This window comes from Hipposideros armiger, unplaced genomic scaffold, assembly GCF_001890085.2.
Source record: "Hipposideros armiger isolate ML-2016 unplaced genomic scaffold, ASM189008v1 scaffold_391, whole genome shotgun sequence".
Taxonomy (NCBI): domain Eukaryota; kingdom Metazoa; phylum Chordata; class Mammalia; order Chiroptera; family Hipposideridae; genus Hipposideros; species Hipposideros armiger.
The window spans coordinates 1,190,994-1,215,457 of NW_017731741.1; the positions used below are offsets into that span (position 1 = coordinate 1,190,994).

At 38.8% G+C, this 24,464-nt stretch overlaps 1 protein-coding gene across 23 annotated transcripts in view; it reads left to right on the forward strand.

Moving 5' to 3' along the window:
• The window catches only part of EPB41L2 (erythrocyte membrane protein band 4.1 like 2), a 210,049-nt gene that overhangs the window by 42,810 nt on the left and 142,775 nt on the right, over nucleotides 1-24,464 (forward strand). The window contains exon 1 of one of the 23 annotated variants that reach the window (XM_019663471.1): nucleotides 13,847-13,923. The exons of the other annotated variants lie outside the window; for them this stretch is intronic. The gene's annotated coding sequence lies outside the window, so the exon portion shown is untranslated. Of the gene's footprint in view, nucleotides 1-13,846; nucleotides 13,924-24,464 lie in introns of those variants that run through there. 23 annotated transcript variants of the gene reach the window in all.

A 24,464-nucleotide genomic window follows, 5' to 3' on the forward strand; every position in this document is an offset into this window, starting at 1 on the left:
TTCTATGTTTTTCATTGCAAAAATAAATCATGACTTTTCCGACAACCCAATAGTTTCTGCAGTTCATATAAATAATCTGTGTGCAAAACTCAAGTGAATCATAGGGTAGCCAATAAAAAAAAATGTTTTGTAAATGTTTTGTTATTCTAGTTCCTAATGCAAAAAAATCTATTTCCTAAGAACCAATCTAACAGGATATGCAAAGCTTTTATGAGTAAATTATGGAACATTAAAAGATTTAAAAGAATAATTTAAAAGAATAAATGTAGAGGTATACATTATCCGTGAATGGGAATGCTTGATATTGTAAAGGTACCAGTTTTCCCCAAATGTATCTATAATTTCAGTGAAAACCCACTCAAAATCCAAGTAGGGTTTTTATGGAACAGCTGATCTTAAGTTCATGTGGGACGTGAGCGTGTGTTCGAGAATAGCCAAAATAAGTTTGAATAAGAACACGTTGCCCTTCCACATGTGTCAAGGCTATTAAAACTGCTGGGGCAAGGATAGATAACTAGTGAACCCCATATAAGCCAGTTTAAGCTCAGTAACTCAATATAAACCAATTAAAGAAACTTGTTATATTATAGAGGTAGTGGTCTAAATCAGTAGAGAAAGGTAAACTGTTAAAGAAATCGAGCAATTACATCTATTGATTATCCATATGATATGAGAAAAATGAAATTTATTTTCCCACTTCATACCATACACAAAAAATTCATTATAGTTGTATTGTAGATAGACTTAAAGGCAGAAAGCCACTCTTTTAAAATTTTTAGAAGAAAATATAAGCATTGTTGGGGAGTCGGGAAACACAGGAAACACAAGTGATACAGAAAAAGATTGAGAAATTTGACTCTATTAAAATAAACTTCCATATAAGAAAATATACCACATTGGAAAGACAAGGCTCAAATTGGTGGACTATGTTTGTAATTCATGTTTGAAAGACATTGCTAATTGCCTGCCTAGCCCATTCTCTTTTCTGTACTAACATAACCCTGATCTTCGCCCATTTAAAAATGGCTGACTCATTTGATGTACTTCAGAGGTCATCAGCTGTGGGCAATGAGATGTGAGCTTAAGAATTTCTGGGAAAGCGTTGCTCCCTGAATATGGGGTCTGATTTATTTTCTTTCCCTTTTTTTCCTCCTGCCTGGATTATAATATCTAGCGCTACAGCAGCTGTCTTGCAACGAAGAAATTGAGGCTACTTATTAGGGATGGTAGAGCAGGAGGATAAAAGGCTAGTTCCTTGATGACATTCTTGACTAGATAACGTGCCTACTACCATACTTCCACACTTGGAGTCACATGAGAAAAATGATTTTGGTGTATTCTAGCCATTGTAGTTGGGCTTTCAGGTAAGATTACTAAAAATAGTCTGTATTCTATGAGGATTAAAATCTAGATTATATGAACAGTTCCTATAAATTAATAAGAAAAAGAAAGACGATGCCATAGAAAAATTGAGGATAACGGTAGGCTATTCACAGAATTGGAAACCCAAATAGCTAGTTAACATATGATTCTCACTAATAGTTGGGAAATGCACGTTAAAACAGAGACTTTTCTATAAGTATCATAACACGAGTCTAAAAATATCAAGTGTTGGGGAAAATGTAGAGAAATTGTTATTATCATTCACTGTTGGTGAGACTGTAAATTTGTACAACCATCTGAGGGACATTTTGGCAATGTCAAGTAAAACCGACCAATAGAGTACAGCATTCTACTAGGTAGGTACTCTAGAGATTCCTGCACCTCTGAATGGAAGAAGTGGTCACATGTAAGAAGTGGTCATTGAGATGTTTATAATATTAAAATAGTGGAAACAATCTATCCTCCAATGGGAAAAAGAAAGTATATTTTATTTTATGATGGAGTACTATATAGGAGTTAAAAAGATGACCTACATATATGAACTACATAAAACGCAAAAGACTATGAATGTGGTGATAATGTTTATATAAAATATGAAAGCACTATTGAAACTGCAAAAAATGTCCCTTCTGGCAGCCACTGAGAGATATACAAACCTTGGCAAATACTTTGTACTCATCAGTGAAGTTTCTGGAAGCCTAAAAATTCATTTTTAAAATCCAGTCAATGTTAATTCATTGCCCATTCCTTGACCAGTGGTATAAGGTCAAATTTTTAAATGCTTTGCAAAACATATTCATGTATATTTTCACTTAATTATTTTAATTATTTTTTGAGCTAATAGGCAGGCAGGATTTTTATTGTTTTTCAAGGCAGTAGTTGGACTTTCCCAGTCAGTGGTTGGACTTAACCTGTCTGATTTCTAGTTTTCTTTTTATAATAGTGTTATAGTTTTCTTTTCCAATGCATTTTAGTATCTAGATAGGCTTCATTTATGCAGCAGAACAAGTGATATTTTCAATATAACTATAGTGACTAATTTGAGTAATCCCATGGTAAGTTTTTTTTTAAGTAAATAATGGCTTACTGATTTATTGCCTTTTTAAGAGAGAGGATGAATACAGTTCTTAAACCTTATATCTTAGTTCTTCAGCCTTAATAATGCACAAGACTTATCAGTAAATTGGCGAAAAGCAAGTACAGCTTCTCTGACCTCCTCCAGCCTCTGAATTGTGCTTTGAATTTTCTTTCCATTACTAGGTTGGTGTCTTTAGGGCTGTGAGCATTTCTCATTAATTTTGGTGTTCTCCACAGTGAACAGACAGCGTGGGGGTGGGGGGGTAGGGGGTGAGATGTGTGTGTGTTGTGTGTGTGTGTGTGTGTGTGTGTGTGTGTGTGTGTGTGTGTGTGTGTTGTTTGATAAATGTTTGCAGGATGAACTCAGGAAGAACCTCCCAGAAGTGAATACCTGAACAAAATTAGTGTTGTATTAATTGTGGATGGCAGAGACTAGGAAGGATTTCACTGCTCACAAGTTAGATGTGTGCTGAAACTGGTTTGCATTTAACCTGTTAAGCATATTTTCAGACATTCTTTTCACTCGTAAGATCATTGCAAAACATGATTATAAAATTCCAGGGAAGGATTTTACTGGAAAAAATGTAACAGAAAATAAGAGTAAACAGAAAGATCACATTATTTTGCGGAAGTATGCCAAGGCAATGGAAGGTAACAGCTTCTTCTTAGAGAAGTTGTTCTCCAGCACAAGCCATTGCGAATTGTTCACGCCATTGGCAGCAACACAGAAAATTGCCCCTTTCACCCTTTCCAGCACACAAATGTAGACAGTTCATAGCTGGAACCTATCGTCAAGAAACGGCTGGCTTTATTGAAGCCAAATGTGTAGAGTTTTTCATTTAGACACATGAAGGGAAGGGCCTTCAGTGCTCTTGCATATATAAAGTAAACCACACAGAGATACTTAAAAAAATACAAACAAGCAAACAGAACTCCCTCCACTTACTGTGTGTAAATACAGATGCAAAGCTAACCTAGTTAGTAATAAATACATCTCTGTCTTATGCACTCTTTATCCCTCTGAGTCTCAGCTGTGTGCTTTTTAATATAGTAACTACACAATAAATCCTCATTGAATATGGGATAAAGGCGGGAACAGAACTGACAAAAATCAATGGCTGATTCTACATCTTCCATCTCTTGCTGTTTAGAAAAGTCCAATTATATTTTAAGATGGATTTCCTAATGGTGTGAGAAATTCACAAATGAACAGTCAAGAAATTCCTTCAGTGCCCATTTAGCTCAAAGCTGAAGCTGACTTTCCCAGGCTGAACTTTTCTAACATGGGCCAGAAAACCCATGTGTTTGAACAGTGAACTTGAGTGCTTTGACTTCTCATGCCAGACCTCTGGATAACCTTGGGCAGCTGTTCTTCTGTTGTTGTTTACTTATTCCAAAGTAAGTTGTGTGAAGATCTGGACCGCTAACTCAAGAAATGCTTTTGTCTCTTTGGTGATTGTCTTACAGGCTGTTTCATGCTGGTGTTGAATAGCACACAAGACTACCTCAGACCCACAGAGTAAATAAATCTCCCCAAAGGAGGCTATTTCTTCCTGCTCCTTTTATACTTTCTCATAAATATTAACAATTAGATGTACTTTGAAGATGCCGATAAGCTGATAAACAATGATGTGAAATCTCTTTGATATTCTGTTTTGTGTATGGAGATGAAAGATGCTTTGGTTTATTGTCAGTGAAAGCAAGTAATGAATGAAAGTATGTTTGCAATTAGTGTGTGCTTCATGTGCAGTTTATCTGTTTACATTGGAAAGATTACCTGGAACAAGGTGTGCCATGTGGGCTTAGATACAGGCAAGCCAGGTCTCTACCTACAAGACACATAAGACCTTTCCTTTGAATTTCTAATTTGGAGTCTTTGATTTGCCTTCCACGTTTCTTCCCAGTATCATCTGTTGGATTTATTTTGCTGGAATCATTCAGGATACCTTTGGAAAGCAGTTGTGAAGTTGAGCATATTTTACATTAGTGTTAATATTGGACTCTGAAAAATATTCTATAGATTACCATTTATTAAATCAAAGTAGTGGTGTGTATAGTTGCATGGAGGTCCCTTTGCTTATTGTCATTTTTGTCTGTGTGGTTTTAGGACTGTTTCTGATATTTTACCCTTTCGGAAAACTTGCCTTTGCATCATTATTGGAACTTGTTTGAGGTTGCAAGTCATTTTTGGATACAGAAAATGTTCCCTGGAAAACACTGGGCTGGTTTTCTTTTTCTGTCTGAATTGTGAGCTTGATTCGCCAGATTGAATTTTGGCATTTGACTATCTCAGGGCAAAGTAGTGGCCAGCTTCATTCTGTGGGTCACTGCAGATGCCTTTTTGCCATTTGGGCTTAATTTTTTTAAAAAAATAAATGGGCTGTCTGTAAAATTTTAAGCCAAATGGGAATACTAAGGAATACCTGGTTTTCAAAGGACCTTTTAAAATTTTGCATTTGAAAGGCAATTTTGGCTTTATTTTTAGAAATGAAATGTGTTGCAGCTCTAGAGTAATTTACTACCTCCTGCCCTCACCTCTGCTTAAATTATTGAAGAAGAAAAATGGAGACTGATTTTATATGTCTGAATAAAAAGCTAGGAGGACTTCAACTCATTTTTGTGACTATCCTCACCCGAATAGGTGATCCTTAAGATTATAGGAAAACCCCAGATTCAAAAGGAAAGTTTGAGGCTGTTTTTTATTTATTTATTTATTTTTTGTTTTTTAATCAAAAGGCAGATGTACCTATTTTAACCACTTTTTTGAAAGAGAGCAAGTTGAGCACACCGAGAAGTCAAGGACAGTGACGGTCAGGAAATGGCTTCATGTGTTGCCTCTTGCATCCTGGATGATGTGGATAAAACAGAAACAGCTGTGGTGCCAAACGCCCTATAAATTTCCAACACTGGCTGAGAGTGTGGTGTAGCCCGCTTTATGAGCTGCTTTAATAGAGAGCTTTGCCCAAGGGTCTTTGGTGACTTGCTTTCCGTTTTCTTCACAAAAAATGCAAACTATTTGGGGCCTTTCTTATTACTAAATGAAAAATCATGTGCCTTGGCTCCATGAAGCAGGTAGCCTTGAGAGATGGGCCTGCCTAGAAATTGACTGCATTTGTGGGAGAGCGGGTGAAAAGGGCAGTTTCCTGTGCTGTTGCCAAAAGGTCTGAACAATTTGTAGTAGCTTGTGGCTAGAAAACAGCTTCTGTGAGGCAGAGCAGCCGCTGCAGACGGGCCTGGGCATGTGTGAGAAAAGGCCCTTCTTTCCTAGTAGATGGTCCGGTTTTACAGAAAAGTCCTATGGTGGGTTTTGGAACTCAACAGCTTAAACTTCGTTTTGGTTGATTTGGATAAAAACCTGGGTAATACATATATTTGCAGTTACCACAAATGGTTCATAATGCAGTATTTAAAAAAAGGGCAGCATTTATATTTTGCCGTTATTATAACCAGGGGTTTGGATGGTAATCCATTCTTCTCCTGCTTTTAAAGTGCAGTTAAATTTCGGCAACTAAGGCATGTATTTTTATAGGAATTATTTTTTTTCTCTTCAGTCGACTTATTAGAAATGTACTTTCGTCTTAGTTCACTTGGGCATTGTGTTCCATTTTATATTAGATGTATGTTTGTAAAATATATGTGTAACTACTGGTAATTGCCACCTAATAGTACTTCCTGTGTGCCAGGTGCCATGCTGAGGTCCTTACCTTGGTTATGTTGTTTACTTCTCTGGATGAGGGAGACAGCTTAGAGAGTGGTTAAGTATAATGGCTAGATGATGGTTGGAGTCAGGATTTGTAGTTTTTTCTGTGTGTTCCTAATTATTTCAAAATAGTTACTGCTTCAGATATTCATTTTCTAAAATGAAAATCTTGTAAAGATTTTTTTGTTGTTGTTACAGAATGGGCTTGGATGTGTGGAATGAAGTACACGTGGTTTGATTTAGTTTTAATGTTATGAGTAAGCTCTTTTCTGGTTGCGGCTTCCACCACACCTGAGCTGCTGTGTCATAATTTAATTTAATCTTGTGGCCCGAACTAGCAGTCACCATCGTATACATACAATCGTGTTGTTACTTAAATGCTCCGGACTTTTACTTTTTTGGCCTTTATTTTGACCTTTCTCTTCAGTTGGGGATATCTATTAGCTTTTCATTAAAATGCAGATGATAGCTGTTAAGACATAACCTTTTTCTCAATATTTTGCTCTGTTCATTAAGATTTATTTTTTCTTTATTGTATATTTAGTAAGTAGCCTGATTCTCATAAATCGTCTTACTCGGAAGGGCTTATAGCCTTTGCATGTTCTGAAATATAATCTGCCTATTTGCTGGCCTATTGATTTCAATCTAGATTTCTCAACCGAATTAGTTGTGTGTGTTACCCCTTCCAGGAACAACTGAAGTTTTAAAGTGATTGAAGCCCCTTGAAGTCTTGCGGTGATTTCCCGTGGCAGCACTCTTACTGAAGCCCCTTGAAGTCTTGCGGTGATTTCCCGTGGCAGCACTCTTACGGCACACTGAATTCTGGGCTTGACGTTTCATTACCTCCTTGGACAGACATGCTTCCTTGGCCTTCACGTTATCTGGCCCTTTCATTTCCAGACTCAGCTTCGTTTTCCTCTGGGCTTTATTCCTTATGTGCATTGGTGTCACCATTAGTGGTCTGGGGTAGAATAAATACCAACTCTGTAATGTGTGTGTTTTGTTTTTCTGTTGAATTATGTGAAAGCATTTATTAGACACTTTGATTCAAAGTAGGGATAATTATGGGAAAAGCTGTTTCTTTCAGCAAAAGGCCCACTAGCAGGGCACCAGTGCTTATCACTGTGGCCATGCCATTGGACTTGTCCCTTGCAAATTGAACATGCCTGATTGCACAGGTGTTTGCATGGTTGAACAAATTATACTTGGACAATAAACTGTTATGCCCAACAGTGATTATAGAGGAAGGGTAGAGTTGTGCATGAACTACTTTGGTAAGAGAATTAAAGAGAGAATATTACCAAACATTTTCATAAGAGAAGAGAAAGCAAATCACTTTTTTTTAGAGTAAATATACTTTTTCTTTTATTCTTTAATAGTTCAATGCCTTTAAACTTATTAATATTGGAAGTCAGTCTTGTACTGGGCCTTTTTTTCTGTTTAAATGAATGGCTAGTAATTTTTTATAACATTGAGTTTGATAAACCTTATCAGGTTTTCCTTATTAGAGGACAGCAGCAGGTGGATTGTGGCTGAGACTGTGGCAGGATCCAGTTTCCAGTGTCATATTTTTTGTCCGTAATTTGTTTTTGCTTCACATACAGGTGTGAAATCTATGTCCAGGAGAGTGGGGTATGGGTTGACTAGGGAATTGTCATAGGATTTCTGGAGATCTCTGAGGGTCTGGCTAAAGTTAGTAGCTATGAATTTACTCTGAGAAAAGTTATCATTGTGTTTTTATTTGGCTTAATGGATGCAAGTCTGAAGTAAGGCCAGTTACATGGAACCGTAGAACACCGAGAATGTGCTGGAAGAGCGAGGGGCTGGGAGTCAAGAGTATCATGGTGGCCATGGAATCCAAGCTGCTGAAGGAGGCTAATGAAGGCAGGGCGGTTGGAAGGTGGGAGGGCACAGGCTGCTTAGGGCCAGAGGATTGTTCAAGTTGGGGTTCCAGGGGCACTGGACTGGAAAAAGAGAAGATAACCAGAGATTGGGATGCATGAAATTGAGATAATGGTAGGATTCTAGGACCAGGGCAGGATTTCATAAGAAATCAGTTTAGAAGACCGTAACTAATATTTAGAAAATGAAATAGAATAAACAGCATGAGAGTCAGGACCTTATCTAGCCTATACAGAACTTTTTTAAATTAATATTTTTAATCTTTATTAAATTTATTGGGGTGACAATGGTTAGTAAAATTACATAGGTTTCAAGTGTACAATTCTCAAATGCATCATCTATGTGTCACATTGTGTGTTCACCACCCAGAGTCTGTTTTGCCTCCATCACCATATTTTTGACCCCCTTTACCCTCTTCTATCTCCTCCTTCCTTATCCTTTGGCACCCACTAAACTTGTCTGTGTCTATATTTTTTTTTGTTTTGTTTGTTGCTTTCAATATGAATTAAATAAAGAATGCTTCCCCTTTGGGAAAAGTTTTCAGTGACCAGTAATTACCCCTCAGCTAAACCTGACTGGCTGCCATACTGCCACTGCACAAAGCTTTGGGAGAGGAAAGAAAAAGGGGAGTGGGAGGAAACAGGTGCCCCTTTTCCTGCCGGGGCAGCCCTGCAGGCAGAAGGCTCACTATGTGGAGGTGATAGGACTGCGTTTAGCAGAAATTGCCTAAGCTTGGGCTGTAGTCCTGATCAGAGTGGATGACACGTTTGAAAACTTTGTTTCCATTTAAACTGGGCGTGTTTACTATAATATGTATTTGTGAATTGGGTTGGGATGTAAATATTTTCCTCTGGGTCACAGTTAGAAAAATTTGAAAGCCAGTGCTCGGGTATGACCATGGGAATGGATAACTGAGATGGTGAGGAGGGCGGGATAATTAGGGTTTACTTTTTAAGGAGCAATGAACACGCATGCGCGCACGCACATTTTGATTTGGGATGCACTATACATGTGAAGGTGTGAGGTTCGGCTCCCCTCTTCCCTAGTAAAGACTTGAAACATTGTGGGGTGCTGGAGAAGAGTATGGCTCAGATACTGGTTGTGCTCCTGGTTCAAGCTGGCCTCTGCAGCTTCACTGTCAGACTGAGGGAAATAGATGGGAACAGTGACGGAGTCTGGGCCATTTGCTAAGATCCTGTGATTCTGGAAAAGCTGGGCAGTGAGGAGAGGGGACTTTTCATGTGATCTGGGCCATAGGAAGAGAGCGGTTATGAATTGACCACAAAATACATAATCAGCAATAGAAAATTGAAAATTAAGTTTTAGAGGGTTGTGAGGGTAACAAAGCTCTGAAAGATCAAGTAGACACAGTCTTGGGAATTGCCAGATGTTAGTTATAGCTTCTTCCTCCTTTTGCTGTTTTGATGATTTTTTTTTTTAAACAAAAACATTAGCATCCGAGTGTGATTTTGGCTTTGCCTTTAGAATATCAGTAAAAACAGACAAATATACTATATTTGGACCCTCGCGGTCCATCTTCCCATTGTAATGTATAGTAAAATCTCGATAGTAAGTTGCAAGGCCTTGTGTTGCTTTCTAGACTGAACTTGGGAGATGGAGAGTCTAGTTTCGCTTCATACTGGACCGTAGTGGTCAGGTAGATATTGGCCATGGGATGCAGGAGGCTACATTCTGTGACTCTTAAAAAGGGAGGGAAAGGTGACCAGGGCATCATGGAGTGGTGATTTAGGAGATTTGCGAGGAGGCCCAGGTTCTTATAGTCTTCACCCCAGTTTCCTAGCATTCACACCCAACCCCTTGTCAGGTACCCAATCTCTGGGCGGGCCCCTTGTGAAGAAGTGGTGATGTAGGGATTCATCATTGGGCTGTTCGGTATGAATGGAGGGTGGCAGAGAGGGTCAGCTCCAAACTCATTCCTTCTGGGGAGCACATGGGTTTTAATTGAAACTCCTACTGTGTGTCTTCCTGAGAAACGTTGAAATTTACAGTTAAATTTTCAAGTACTTTCAGGTGCATTATAGGTTAATTGGACCTTCTTAACTATGCTTGGGGAAATGAGTACCCCCTTCGTGACTGTTTCTGTGGGGAAAAATAATACTAGCTAACACTTCTTTAGTGTTTACTTTGTCAGAAACTGCTATTCTACTTACAGTATTATCGGTACGCACAGCCATGCAGCCTGTTTTCTCAGCGTCATTTTGCAGCATGAGAGTTAAGGCTCACACCCCCAGCCTCATTTTTGTCATCCTCATCTCATTCCTCCATTGTGCCCACCCCTTCCCCAACCACATCCTCTCCTCACTATGCATTTCATACATCTTTTATTCTTTTTTTCAAGGCAGTGACTCCGTATCAGGCCTGTTATGAATAGGGGACTGCCTGTAGACAGGCGTGCAGTTAGTCCTCCTCAGGCCTGCAGTTATTAAAGGTTAGAACAGCTGAATACCTTCCAAGGACTGCATTTGATGCTGTGCTCTACAAAATGTTGAAAGCTGGGGGAACAGGGCTTCCTAAGTAGACCATAGTCAAGTGTGACTGAGGTTTTCTAGGGCCAGGAAGGACTGTGTTTTTATGTTAAATAGCGCTGGCTGGGCTCAGGGATTCTAGCCACAGCTGCATTCCAGAGACAGTTGAGAGCCATGGCTGGTAATGACATCACCTCCACAGGTGCCCAGTCATTCTTTTTCTCCCCATTTAGCCTGCCCTTCGCTTTTTTTTTCCCCCTTTCCTTTTTTTTTTTTTTTTTTAAGGATGTCTAACTGCTGCTGTGAGCTTTTGTTGTGAAAATAAGTATGAAATCCAATTCTGGGTGTGTGAGTAGAGGTAGGGAAATGAAAATACAGAGCTTTTTAAAAAACACACAGTCCCAGGAATTCCAGTTTTAGGTTACTTGGTTCACTCCCAAGATATTTTTGTGGGGAGGGGTGAGGAAGGCAGGGATTTAGACTAGATGAGAAAAGTAGCTGTGGAAAAACAAAGTTGAGGGGTTTTCTCCCTCCTGTCCTTCCCCCGTTTAGTGGAGACTAGACTACAGTGTTTCTAAGAGAACGCTGCTCTCCAGCCTGTTTTGTGGAGGCTGAAGGGCTCTGATCCAAATGTCAAGCTTGGATGCAAGGGGTTGGGTCTTTTTAATGATAAATTTACATGTGTGTTGAACAAAGTAATAATAGCCAGCCTTATTCCCACTTTCAGACATAATCACTGTTAATACTGTGTTTTTTAAAAAAATCTTTGTACCCTATATTTATAGCTTATAGAATAAACACTGGTAAATTTGAATACATTTCACAAAGTAGAGCTCATACCATATGTTTGCTTTTGATGTCCACTTTCTGTCAACTTTGTGTAGTTTGCCATGCTAAGTAATTATTTTAAATGTAGACTTAGAACTGTGAGTCACTTTAAGAGATAATTCACCTATTTTATGATGAGGAACTTTAGTAAAGTGAAGTTAAATTATGTGCTCAAAATTATTATTACTTTCAGAGCTGGAATTAGAACTGGCTTCATCATTCCAGTATACTTTTAATTATACCATTCTGCCTATTTTACTTTATCTAACTGGGGTGAATTTGTGAAGTATTATTGTCTAGGATAAATTAGAGCTCATTGCCTCAGAGTTAAATCCATCTAACTATGACTTTGAGGATGAAAAAAAGGTGAAACATTGAGACTGTCCAAACATACCCATGTAGTCAAATTAATTTGCCCCAAGTGCTATGGAGAAGTTGGAAAACCGTTATGATATGGCTGGATTGCTGCTATTTTAGGGTTATTTGATGTGAGCCTGAAAAGAGTGGAGGCTAAAAATGTATGTTTTACATTTAGCGTAAGCATATTTGAAGTTCTTCTTTCCTGCCATGTTCAAACCAATAAATCTCTTAAAACTTTTTAGTGGTTTTGCCAAACTGTTAATTATCATCTCATATGCCAAATTTCTTCTTCTCTGGAATATATTTGCCATATTTTGCTGAATTCCTCTAGGAATTCTTAGCTGTGTAATTCCTCTGGCAATTACACAATTTTATGGCATTTCTTCTACGGTTGTCTTGAAATTGAGGGTTTATGAATGTTGACTTTCCATGGGGTTGTGTGTGTTAGCAGTCTAGATTACAGCTCCTCAAGGATGAGGCAGTTGTGCTGTCATTCTCCTGCCTTTCTTGCAGCCTCTCTTCCCCTCCACTGCTTGTCTCCATAGTGCTAGCAGAACACCTCACAGGTTCTCACTATTGTCAGTATGATTTTTGTTAAAAAGGCTCTGAGCACAGTTAGGGAAATGAGGGAACATGGCCTCTTCTCTCCTCTCTGTGAGTTGATAGTGGTGTTGGCACCACTCATCTAAGGAATATCTCTGCAGGAAAAGCAAGTATAGCATTATTTGCACATTTTTTTGTTTTGGTCAACAGGTAGTTAGATGTCCTTTTTGAAGCAGTTGTTGATTCAAACAATGTACTGACACATAGAGTCTCAGACTCACCCTCACCTCTGTTTGACCTTAGAAGAAAGGGTATAAAACAGCTGAAGTAACTTTGTTGAGATGGGAGGAATGTTTGGAAAATAGGTGATAGAGAATCATGTTTGTTTTTTTTTTGGAAAAATCCTTCAACAACAAGTCTTCAATATATTAAATTATGCATTGTGAAGACTTACTGACAATTTTGTACATTTCTTGGCTTTCTGTATCTTGAGGGAAGAATTTAAGGTGGAATGACGGGAATGAAGAAATTTAATGTTGAAAATCTGAGGAGTAGGGAGTGGGACAGAAAGGAAGTAACTTAATTGCTAGGATATATTTGTAGTTGGGAGAAGAAGGAAAGGGAGAAAGAATGGAAAGCAATCAAGAAATAAGGATAAATAGCCAAATAACTAGGGTGGAGACCAAATCTGAGTGTCATTTGGCAAAGCTGATTATACTTTTCGTTCTTTTCCAGAAGTTTTTCAAATGATCAGTGTGGGTGGGGAAACTCCACTAGAGATGACAGCTTAAGTGTTAGAGAAATATGACGGAGATAGCTTGAGTGACTAAAGTGGGTAGAAACAGAATTAAGAAAATTCTTTTTTCTTCTTTTTCTGGCAGCGCTTTGTGTTTTTTACAGTGCTGTAATTAATTTGTTCTCTAGTGTTGTACCAGGAATTTTGGCCAGTGTAACATAAGGATATCTTGATTTTTTTTTCCTATGTCTTTCTATATGCTGCTGTCTTAGAGTAGGTCTTGGAGCTGCCTTGGAGTCCTCTCCATTTCCCAGCTTGTTAAGTGTGGGAAAGTGTCAGGATATAGAAGATGGGATGCAAAAGGAGACTGATTTCAGGAGCTTCACAGGACCGCAGTCACACCACTTTATGGACCAAGTGCACTTGTGTGATGTGTGTGAGCGCGATGTCCTTGTGCAGAAAGTTTCATGTGTTTCTAGAGTGTGATTTCATTTCTCTTGAGAGATCGTTTTAAAGTTCAGTATATTTAAGTAATAATGGATCTGCATATTCTCTAGGTCATTTGGAATCATTTTCTACCTGTTTCTGTTTGGTTCTGTGAAAAGAATAATTTGGAAATTAATTTTAAGATTGGGAAAGGAACCCTACTTCCTAAAGATATTTATGTTTACTGTTGGGTTCTACTAGTATCAGTCACATTATTTCCTGACCCAGGGCTGGGCCACCTCTGTCATAAGCGTTAGGAACTGAGTTGTGTCAGCACTGCTACTAAGGCGTTTATCCTAATCCAGGCGTCCTTGAATATTGTGGTATGGATGAGCAAGGTGGTAGCAGCGATCGCAGACCTGGGCTGCAGGTGTAAGTTCTGAGGAGATCTGTGATTACCCAGTGATTTATTACCATTAAATGTGAGTTGGTGTTTTTCTGTGGATGCTCTGTTTTGACCACATGACGGGTAGTGGTTTTTATATGTTATTTACAATTCTTTCTCCCAGGATGGAATTAATGCCCATGAATTCTGTTTCACAGTGTGCTGTTATGCAGCAAAAGTAAATAGTGGGTGGGGGCCAATGAGGAACCAGCTGCAGAGCTGGTTGAGGTATGGTCCAGATTTAGGTTTTGGGTATTTGGGTTGGCCATGTTTCCTGGAAGACAAGCTTATATTGTATTTATATAGACATACCCTAAAAGTTCTGTGTAACTGTTACACAATGGAAGGATAAAATAGTACATTTCTTGTCGTAGGCTGCAGTTCTCGTAGCCACAGCTCCTGCTTTCCTCAACAGGCATTGCAGGGACAGCCATTCCTTGTCCCTGCTTTCTGCTGTGATTTCTGTCTCAACTTGAGCAGCGAAAGGAAGAAGATCCTCTGTGTCCTTCATGATAAATGCTGGGCCTGAAGGAGAGATTATAGTAATGCCTGTAGTTAAAAAAATACATAAATAAAAGCAGCCACTATTCTGCATTTTCATACTGTTTTTATATCTTGAGGGACTCGGAAGTTCAGCAGAGGGAGGTGCATTGGGAAAAGAAGATACCAAGAGGAAGGGGTGTTTGGAAAAATGAGCTGCATTTGAGAAAATGAGAAGGGGCAGATTCATTCAGAAACATGAGCTCATCACAACGATGATTGAACAAGTTAATGCAAATGAGAAATAACCTGGCAGATATTTTTTGCCAGGAGGTTAGGTTGCTGCCTTTTCTCAGGGTATTCAAAAAAATTATCTCTTAGTCACTGAGCTCAGTTTAAAATTTCTTAAAGTGTCTGGGGTATCTATAATAATAAAGGATGGCCTAAGTTATTTTTTCAGTCCCTCCCAGATCTAAAAGATATGATTCAAGAGGACTGTATATCTCAAAATATATTATTGTAGAACTTATTTCAGTCATTTCAATTTTCTTCTGACTCTTTTTAGAATTTAATAACTTTTCTGAAGATAATGACCCTTTAGGTGAGTCTTTACGCATGAGAACCAATCATGCAGGGTAAAGATAGTAAATTGCACACTCCTCACATTTTCCTAATATGAATCTTAAAAGATAGCATGCGATTTCTCATTATAAATGTACCAAAATAATATTTGTTCCATTAGAGTGCTGTTTCATTTACTGTTAGTCTTGATTTATTGAATCGTCAAGGTGATTATCTTGGATAATAGAAATAGAAGATTATGTTGTCTGGAATTGTTTGGAAAAAATAGGTGTGCTGAGTTTCTTTTCTTAAAGGGGTTTTCTTATAACCTCATTTCTTTCTGCCCAGATGCACTAAGCGTAACTTTGTGCATAGGGGTGTGTTTTTTGCTGCTGGGGATACAAAGATGTGTAAGACAGACTCATTTAATAGAGTGCGTAAGATGGGAACCTGAGGCCTGTATTGTAGAACAGTGCTGGGCTCTGGGAGAGAGGTAGGGGGCGCTGTGGCCTCTGGAGCAGGGAGGATGGCATGGAGCAGGGAGCAGCTGGGAGTGATTGGCCAGGTAGCCGGGTAGCTGGATTTTGCCAGATGGTGGTGGTAAGGATGGGCATATTACTTGGCTGGCTGACTTCTGAGAAGAGGCCACAGGAGTGAGCCTGGAGACTAGATTGGCTCCCCCCTGCACCCCACCCTAACACTAGAATTCATGATGGACATTGCTGAGCAAAAAGGCTAGAAAAGAGGGTCTGGCCAGAGACTGGAGGACTCTGCATTTCAGGTAGAACAATGTCGATTTTCTTCTGCCGTTGAGGTTTTCCAAACAGATGAATGATGTGATCAGAACTGGAGTTTAGGAAGATTAGTTGTGTGGTTATTCATAGTAGGGCTAACAATTTATGAGAAACAAATAGTTACGAGAAAAATTTACTTGTTGGCAACTTATTTACTGGTTTTACTTTAATCAGAATCTGTTGTTTGTCATTGTAACTGAAGTTTTTTTTCCTCACAATACAAAAATCGTCGTCATTTTTTTAGGGTACTGTCCACTGAAGGTAACAAAGTATGTACACTTCCAATGAAAGTGAGGAACAATCAGGTTCAGGTCCTGACGATGATATTTCTTCATCCAGTATGTTCAGATATTTACTATATTTTGTAATTAATCTTGGCTCTTGGCATTCTCTTTTTATTTTCTTTTTTTCTGAAGGCATCTCCTAAGCCCTTCTCTTAACAGTGTTTTGAAAATGTTATTTAGTTGATTAAGAGTGAGTATATCCCAATTTCCCTGCACCCCACAATTTATTAAGCTTCTAGTTCCATTTTAGTGTATACTATTTTAGGGCAGTTCTTGCCCTATTTTTGACAGTAGTTCATCTTTAATCCCTGTGAACATTATTTGATGTTGATAGTCTTGAAATTCAAAATAAAAGCATCTTGGAAAGAAAGTCAAAGTCTCATAGCTAGTATATGAAAGAGTTGGAGTTGAAATGCAGATCTGTCTTTAAGCCTTGTTTTAAGCCTTGGTTTCCTTATCTGTAAAATGGAGGCATTGATAGTACATTTCTCATAGAGTGATCATGAGAAATTAAATGAAAGAATAGTGTAGATTGCTCAGCACAATGCTTGTATAGGTTGTATATAAACTGCATTTTAAACAACATGAATTATAAAAGTGCAGTGTTTATGAATCTAAAAAAACTCAGTTGATTCAAATGATGAGTATATTTTTATTTTTTAGCTATAATTTTTCTTTTCAAATTTAATATTTGAAATTACCACATTTTTAAAACTTGAAGCACTCTTAATTTTCTGTGCTATAATGAGTGAAACTTATGTCTTCAATAGTTTCTTTAATTTTTCCCTACAGACTGTCATTCTACACGTATAGCTCTGTTTTGTGTTAATTTTTACTGCTTCCCCCTTCCCCCCCACTGAAATGCAATAGTCCTGTAGTGTCTTAGTGGAAACATTGTTCTCTTTGTTAGGGCTAAAGAAGTGCCTTTGTCATTCCTTGGAGACATTCTGCAGATGCCATTTTGCAGTTCTGAAAAATATGTCCCTGTCCTCCTTGTGCTGTGTTAAATTGTGCGTGTGTATGGCTTGGTATTTTAATGAAGTTGTAGTGAAAACTTGACAGTGATACTTGTCATATGATAACAAAACAAAGAAAGCCTCTTTTGATCATATGTAGATATGTGTTCCCCGTCTCTCCATAGCGCTGTGTGGTCCGAAAGTAAATCCCTCCTGCCCTTAGATGTGCCCTCAGATGGTTGATGCTTTTTGACTAACCTCATAGGAAACTGTAAAAACAACTTCTGAGCAGGAACTCTAAGCCTTTTGTTGATGTGTATTGCTTTTTAAAGATCTCCTCATTTACATGTTCTTAATAGCATTTTAAGTGGCAAGTATACTCTCTAATTTGCTAAGTGGCTTTAATCCTTGTAGTAAGAGGAGAAGTGGGGGCAAATATCTGTTGGGAAATTACCCTGATAAAATCCAGGAAATTCCTTTCATTCTTTTAAATCCAGTTAAAATCTAACTTTAAAAAAAGGCCTCTGATGTAACAGGGTCTGAAAGCATGTGCTTCTTAGAGTCCAGCGATTTCTTGCATATAGTGCCAAGCTCAAAGAGAGGACCAGTATGAATGTTCCTCTGTGTTGTAGGTAAATCTATACCGCATGGCACGGTACCAGCACATTGTAACTTTGCTGGGACTTGGTTATCCTGTTTTGTACTGCCTTGAAAACTGCTAAGCATGAGAAATAAAGGGAGAAAACCTCACATTTTTTTATTTTTTATTTTAATGGACTTTAATCCATTTTAATTTTTTTCTTAGTCACAATAATAACATGTTCAGTGAAGAAAGCTTAGTAATGTAGAATAATCCCATTAAAGGAAAATTTCCCATTCACCACATTCAGGAACAACCACTGTTACCATTTTTGCTGAGCATTTCCAGCCTTTTGTCTATGAATCACGTACACATGGGTTAAAACAACAGCATTATCCTTTTAAACCTGCTTATTTTCCCATGGCAAAAAATATGGCGAACGTGTGTCTGTAAGTACTTAAGATAGTAGTGCTTAATTTTGGAAATGTTAATCCATAGGGCATTTATTCATTATATGGATTCGCTTAAAAGTTCCCAATTAGTAGAAAGTGTGTACGTTTATTGCTTACAGATACATGTGTCAGAAAGGGATAGGCTAATCATTTTGGATGTTTTCCAGGATCATAAAAGCGTCACAAGTCTGTATTAGAACTTTTAAGGAGCCTTTGAAACAAGGAAAGATCTTATCGCATAAGCCCTGGCTAGTCCTGGACAGCTGGCCCAGTGATCTCCAACAAGAGCTGATTCTGCTGTGGCCCGACTCCTGTCATCTGGGGCAGAGGTACACAGGGATGACAGTGTTTGTATATGTCTAGCCATCAGCTGGGCTTGTTTTATATAATGATACCAAGCTCTGTGTCATGCCATTCCATCTGTTTCTTTTAAAGATAAATATACAATTGGTACAGGACAGATCCTGTTACAATAAACTCCATGGCAGAAATAAACTCTTTCTTTATATAGCTGTTCCTATATTATTAGCCGTCTAAATGCGAGAAAACATGTGGATTGGTGCATGCTGGGGCCGGTCCCTTTTCAGAAGGGGAATATGTATCTTAGGCCCTGTCCTCATTACTCTGGGGTCTGGTGGGTAGAATATTTACTTGTTATATATAGGTAATAAGACAGCAAAAATAAATTTCCTTATTTTGTTGTAACTTGTTGCTTTGTTTGTTCATTTAGCATTTATTGAATTTAAATATCCTAGTATGGTTCATATGGAATTTATAGGGGATAAAGGGAGGAGACATAAAAAGGGATTGAGAAGGAGAATATGAGATAGTTCCAAATTATGGTGGAACCCAAACTGCTTGAATAGAATTAGTTAAAATCATTAGACTGGGGCTGACTATGGCAGGAGGAAAAGATCAGGCAGATGGTGACAAAAAAGAAGTTAGGTGTGACATCTAAGTTGGTTTATATGAGTGCTACATTTCCCCCCTTTTGTCTGATACATATGCATGTACACACTCATCTCTATGCATTTAAGTAAAATATATCAGTGTGTGTCTATCCTTTCAGTGCAAGTAGTCCTAGATAGATCCTGGTCTGCCATAGCTCAGCTTTTATAGGCACAGCTGCACATCCAGTCCTTTCCTCCCAAGGGCAGGCCATACAAAGTCCTGTTGACCTACTGCACCTGGAGGCAACGTCTTGTCTCATAGAATGTGGTCTACAGGTGATGTCCATTCCTCTGGTTCCGTTTTCACCAGCCTCTATGTCAGTGGTCAGCCCCCCCAATATTGAGGTTTTTCCCCAGGACAGTACTCTCTTTTCACAGCCTTGTGATTTGTGAATGCGTGTACTGTAAACTCACAAATAACTTGACTGGGCTTACCCCCATCCCAAGTTTGATTCTGGGTGTCATGTGGCTATTGTTAGGTTTGGTGATAAACTGCCTATTTTTAGCCTTATACCTGGAAGTCTTGGGTTGGGTTTTTTCCCCCAAATGTAGACATAGGAAGTAGACAGTCTAGACAGGGGAGAGTCAGCATTAATAAGGACACGGAAGCATGAAGATTCATTTCGTGTTGAGGGGCCGGTATGGCTGGAGTTCAGGGTGTGTGTGTGTCGGGGGGATTGGAAATGCAAGACAGGCTGCGAATCTGCATTGCAGCAGCCTGTGCTAAATGCAGGAGGTTATACTGAGGTGTTTAGTCTTCATTCTGTAGGCCCTGCAGAGCCACTGGAAGCCTTTTAAAAATGATTATTGTTATTTTTTTTGAAGGAAGAGACATTATTATAAATATCAGTACTTTAGAAATATTACATGCCAGGTTTTCTGGAGAATAACTTGGTTTCCCAGGATAGCTGTTCTAGTGATTTTTAGTGTCAGTTAAAGGAGCCTGCCTCAGGAAGCCTCGTTTCGTATTTCTTTTATTTGTAATTTCTAGGTGACATTTCTAACTCCAGTAATGCTTTTGTATTTCTCTTGGTGCTGTAAAATCTGGTGCTAGGAGTTTTCCTCTTTTGGTGGTATTTATTATGAAAATGACTAGCCTCAAATACATATTTAACTTAATTATAGTGGTAAATCTTGTTACCAATTAAACACATTGTGTTTACTACAGAATAATAATACGGAGTTTGGGAATACTGATTTAAGGAAAGCTATCTTTTGTATTCCTTGCTCTTTATCAGACAGATTTGTACCCAGTCTTACTGTGTGCCAGGCTGGGGATTCAAACTTGAGTAAGAAGACTGAGCTGCTGATGAGTTTACAATAAGACAAACATACCAAGGATTCAAAAATGGTCACTTCAGCGGTAGACATACGAGGTGTGATCAAGCAATACAGTGAATGTTTAAATAAAAATTACTACAGTAAAATACACATTGTCATTAACCCCCCTCACTTCAAACACACTGATCCCATCATTTTTACTACTTTCTGAAGCAGTTCTGGAAGTCCTCTTTGGTGAGTGTCTTTAGTTGTGCTGCCGTGGCTGCCTCGGCATCCTGCATTGATTCAAAACACTTACCTTTCTTGGTCATTTTGACTTTGGGGAAGAGCCAGAAGTTGCATGGGGCCAGATCTGGTGAATAAGATGGATGAGAACACATCGTAATGTTTGTATTTGACAGAAATTGCCATAGCTGAAGTGATGTGTGACATGGAGCCTTTCCACTGTGATCACAAAATACAGTGAATGCTGCTGCTGAGTGCCATCTAACGGAAAGGCAAGATCTTCAATATGGGAAGCGGCGTGTCAAACCTTAGTGACAGTGTGTGACAAGTTTCAACTTGTTTGGTGCAGTCAGTCGAGTGTGAGCTACGGTTGAGAGGAGGTGTGTTTTAAAGTGTGCTGTAAATCATCCTCCATCAAGACAGCGCTCCGTGTGTTCAATGAATGAGTGTCTCTGTCTCTTTTATGTAAGACTAGATTTTTACAAACTGGTGTTAATTCACAAGAATATTTGCATTATTTGCTATTGGCTGTTCTTTCATGGAAAGGATACTTTCTTTCTTTTTAATTGAAATTTCCAGGAAGTATCACTGTCCTCTAGGGTTTCTGTCCAAGCACTTTTCTGAAGCCAATGGGTGGGTGTATGTTTAGGTCCAAGAGAAACAAATTATAACCATGGATGTGAACTTTTCACAGTCTTCTCAAAAGCTTGAAAAAATATTTTTTATGCCTTTTTTTTTTTTTTTTGGGCAAAGGCTAACTATCCCTTTCTAAAGAGGAATAAAACAAAGGCAATATGTTAAGCTTATATAGACCTTTATATTGTTCTCACCTTCCCTAGTAATTGGCAGGACCTCTCAAAATGTTCATCAAGACTTTTTGGCCATAATTTCAAACCTTAAAAACTGGTAGAAATATTTATGTGATGAAGTTCAAATAATATTGGACATTGCTATTTTAAAGAGTGTAGGCATTTTTGGAGTCAAGGAACAAAAATATTATAGCATTAGATTTATGAAGGCAAGCAAAAAATAGGGATACTCAATATGAGCTTTCTATTTTATGAAACATAAATTAGCTATGTTGAAAGTCTCTTAGCTTGAATTTATTAAATATGAATGCGGTTAGGAAGAGGTGAAGGCTTGGTAAACTGTGAAGCTTCTCTAAGTGCATACTTGATGTAACACAGATTTCTGAAGCTTCCCACCCCTCATGTGACTGCCATCCTGTTTTGTTTGGGTGTGAAAGAGGTCAGAACCATGGGGGAGCACCTTGCTAACCTGAGAAGGGGGAAGAGGAAATAAGGGTAGGAAAGAAGTACTACAGCCATACAATTGATATATTTTAGGGTCAGAGCCACTGGTGTTTCCAGGTCATGGTCTTTGAACCAAGATTGTACAGTTTAGTAACTACAATGTACTCGTAAATTAGGTTGTAAGCACCTTCAGGACATTTATTTATATATGCAAAGCATAGTATATCAACCACACTTATTTGTGATATTATGAGTTCTTTTTCTAGATTTCCCTCCCTTTCTTTTACACTAAACAAAGCATCTCATTTCTGCTGTCTACGGCCACCTCTTTGCTTTGTCATCATGATTTATTCTGCCCATCACAATTTACTACTTAATTCCACTTTTTTTGTTCCTAGTCCTTATATTTAAAATAGATTTCTTGTATATAACATAGAATTGGGTCTTGCTTTTTTACTCAATCTGACAATCTCTGTCTTTCAATAGGCACATTTAGACCATTTTCACTTAATCTAATTATTAGTGTGGTTGGGTACCATCTTGCTACCGTATTTGCCGGCGTATAAGACGACTGGGCGTATAAGACGACCCCCTAACATTTCCACTCAAAATACAGAGTTTGTTATATGGTCGGCTGTGTGCGATTTTGCGAGTGTGGTAAAATCGCATAACAGCAAAATCGCATAACAGTCGAGCATACACCCAGCAGCGCTGCTGATGCCTGAACGGTATGTGGAATGAAGTGGGCGGGCATCGGGAGGCCACTATGGCACGGGGCAAGCACTATGGGCAGTCTATCTGAAGTGTACCTGGCGTATAAGACGACCCCCCACTTGGAGGCATATTTTTCAGGGCCAAAAAGTCGTCTTATATGCCGGCAAATACGGTATTTGTTTTCTGTTTGTCCCATCTATTGTTTCTTTTTTTTCTTTTCTGTTGTTTCTCTGATTCCAGTTTATCTCCACTATTGATTTATTTGTATTCTTTGTTTTATTGTTAAAATCTAAATTGAACTCATTAACTTGCCTCTAAATCTCCTAATCATTCCTTGTTAACTATTTCGCTGAATAGCTGTGCCACACACACAACTACTCTTGATCTTTGAGCGATTTCTTTTGCTTTGCCTTCTCTCTCCCTTAACTCCATGTGTCCCTGAATTCTTACCATTCTACTCATTGACTGTTTCTTGAATTTATCTACCTCATTCCTCTGATACCTTCCATATTCAGGTACTATAACCTGCATCAAGTTGAGCTCTCTCATGGTTCAGTTTTAACTTTTATAGCTAAAGAAACACAGCCCCAACATTGACAAAGAATTGACAAACCATTTATATTTTCACTCTGGTCTCTTGAAAATCAAAACAAGAAGTTTCATTATAACAGCAAGACTTTAAACAATTCTCTGTTAATTTATGGATTTTTCTGATTCTTCCTTGTCACAGTATAGAACAGCCCTCAGACTATCCCTTGAACCAATCTCTTCCCCCGAAATAAACACCAACCTTCTTTCAGCTTCAACTTGAGTCTCCCCTTTGTCCTTTATGGATCTATTCCTTTCTTTTCTCTAGTAACTCAGCCCATTCCACAGTAAATCAGTCAGGCTGTTTTCAAAATTAAAATTATAAAGGCAGAATTCTCTTTCCGGGAGAGAGAACAGTTAGACTGTGGCCACCCATTTGTTAATGTTTTGTTTTAAACTTTATATGGCTCTCATTTTTTGTATGATAAAATAACATGTATCTGGTTTTACTGTCTTTTTCTAGTTTTTAATCTGTTCTTCATATTGTAGTCAAAGTAGTAGTTTTAAAGTTTTTTAGTTTTGTACTTGAAATCCTTTTGTGGTGCGACTTTGCTTTTCAGAAGAGGCCCAAACATTTTTTTTTTAAGAGTTTTTTATTGGGGAATTGGGGGTTGGGAACAGCGCTGGGGAATTGGGGGAAGGGGAACAGACAAGTTGCTGTCGTTTTTGTTCTTCAGTCTAGTTGTGGAGGATGTTGCTTCACTGGCCCAAGTTGGCACCATCATTGCGCTCTTCCCGGGCAAGGCAGATCAGTCGCCGGCTTCTGGATGGCCGCTCACGCTGGCTGCTGGCTACACACGGTAGCCCATGGCAACCCACTGCCACAGGGGCTGCAGCCTACGCCGTCGCCGGCGACTCACGGCAGCCCAGCTCCAGGTTGAGCTGTTGTTCAGCATCTTAGCTGTGGAGGGCAGTGTCACTGGCCCTCATATGTGGGATCCGAACCGGGGCCCTCTGGCGTCCCAAGCCAGCTCTTAACCATCGCACCACTCGGCCGGCCCCCAGACATTTTAATGTAGCTTTTACCTTATAAGGTTCATGCTGTTCGAGATTTTTAATTTACAAGTCGTGCTTCCCTGCTCACTGTGTGTCAGGGTTCTCTCATCTGTAGACTTTTCTCCATGTTGCTAGGCATCCTGTACTCTCAGGTCTCAATTTAGATACTTCCTCAGGGCTGCCTTCTTTCTATGGTACTTCCTTCCACTGCCCCTCCTCCCTGTTAGGTGTATTTTCTGTATGCTCTGCAAACAACTTCACCCCTCCGCAATTCACTCTTTATTTGCCTTTCTCTTCCATCAGGTTATAAGCTCCACAGAGGTAGTTATAACATCTGTATTTGCAATTGTCTGGCACTTAATGGGCTCTCAATAATTACTTAATGAATAAATGAATGATTTGCTATTGGGCTTCCTGTCCTTTATTCTTAGCACTTAACCTCAGACTACTGAGCTGGTTTGTAG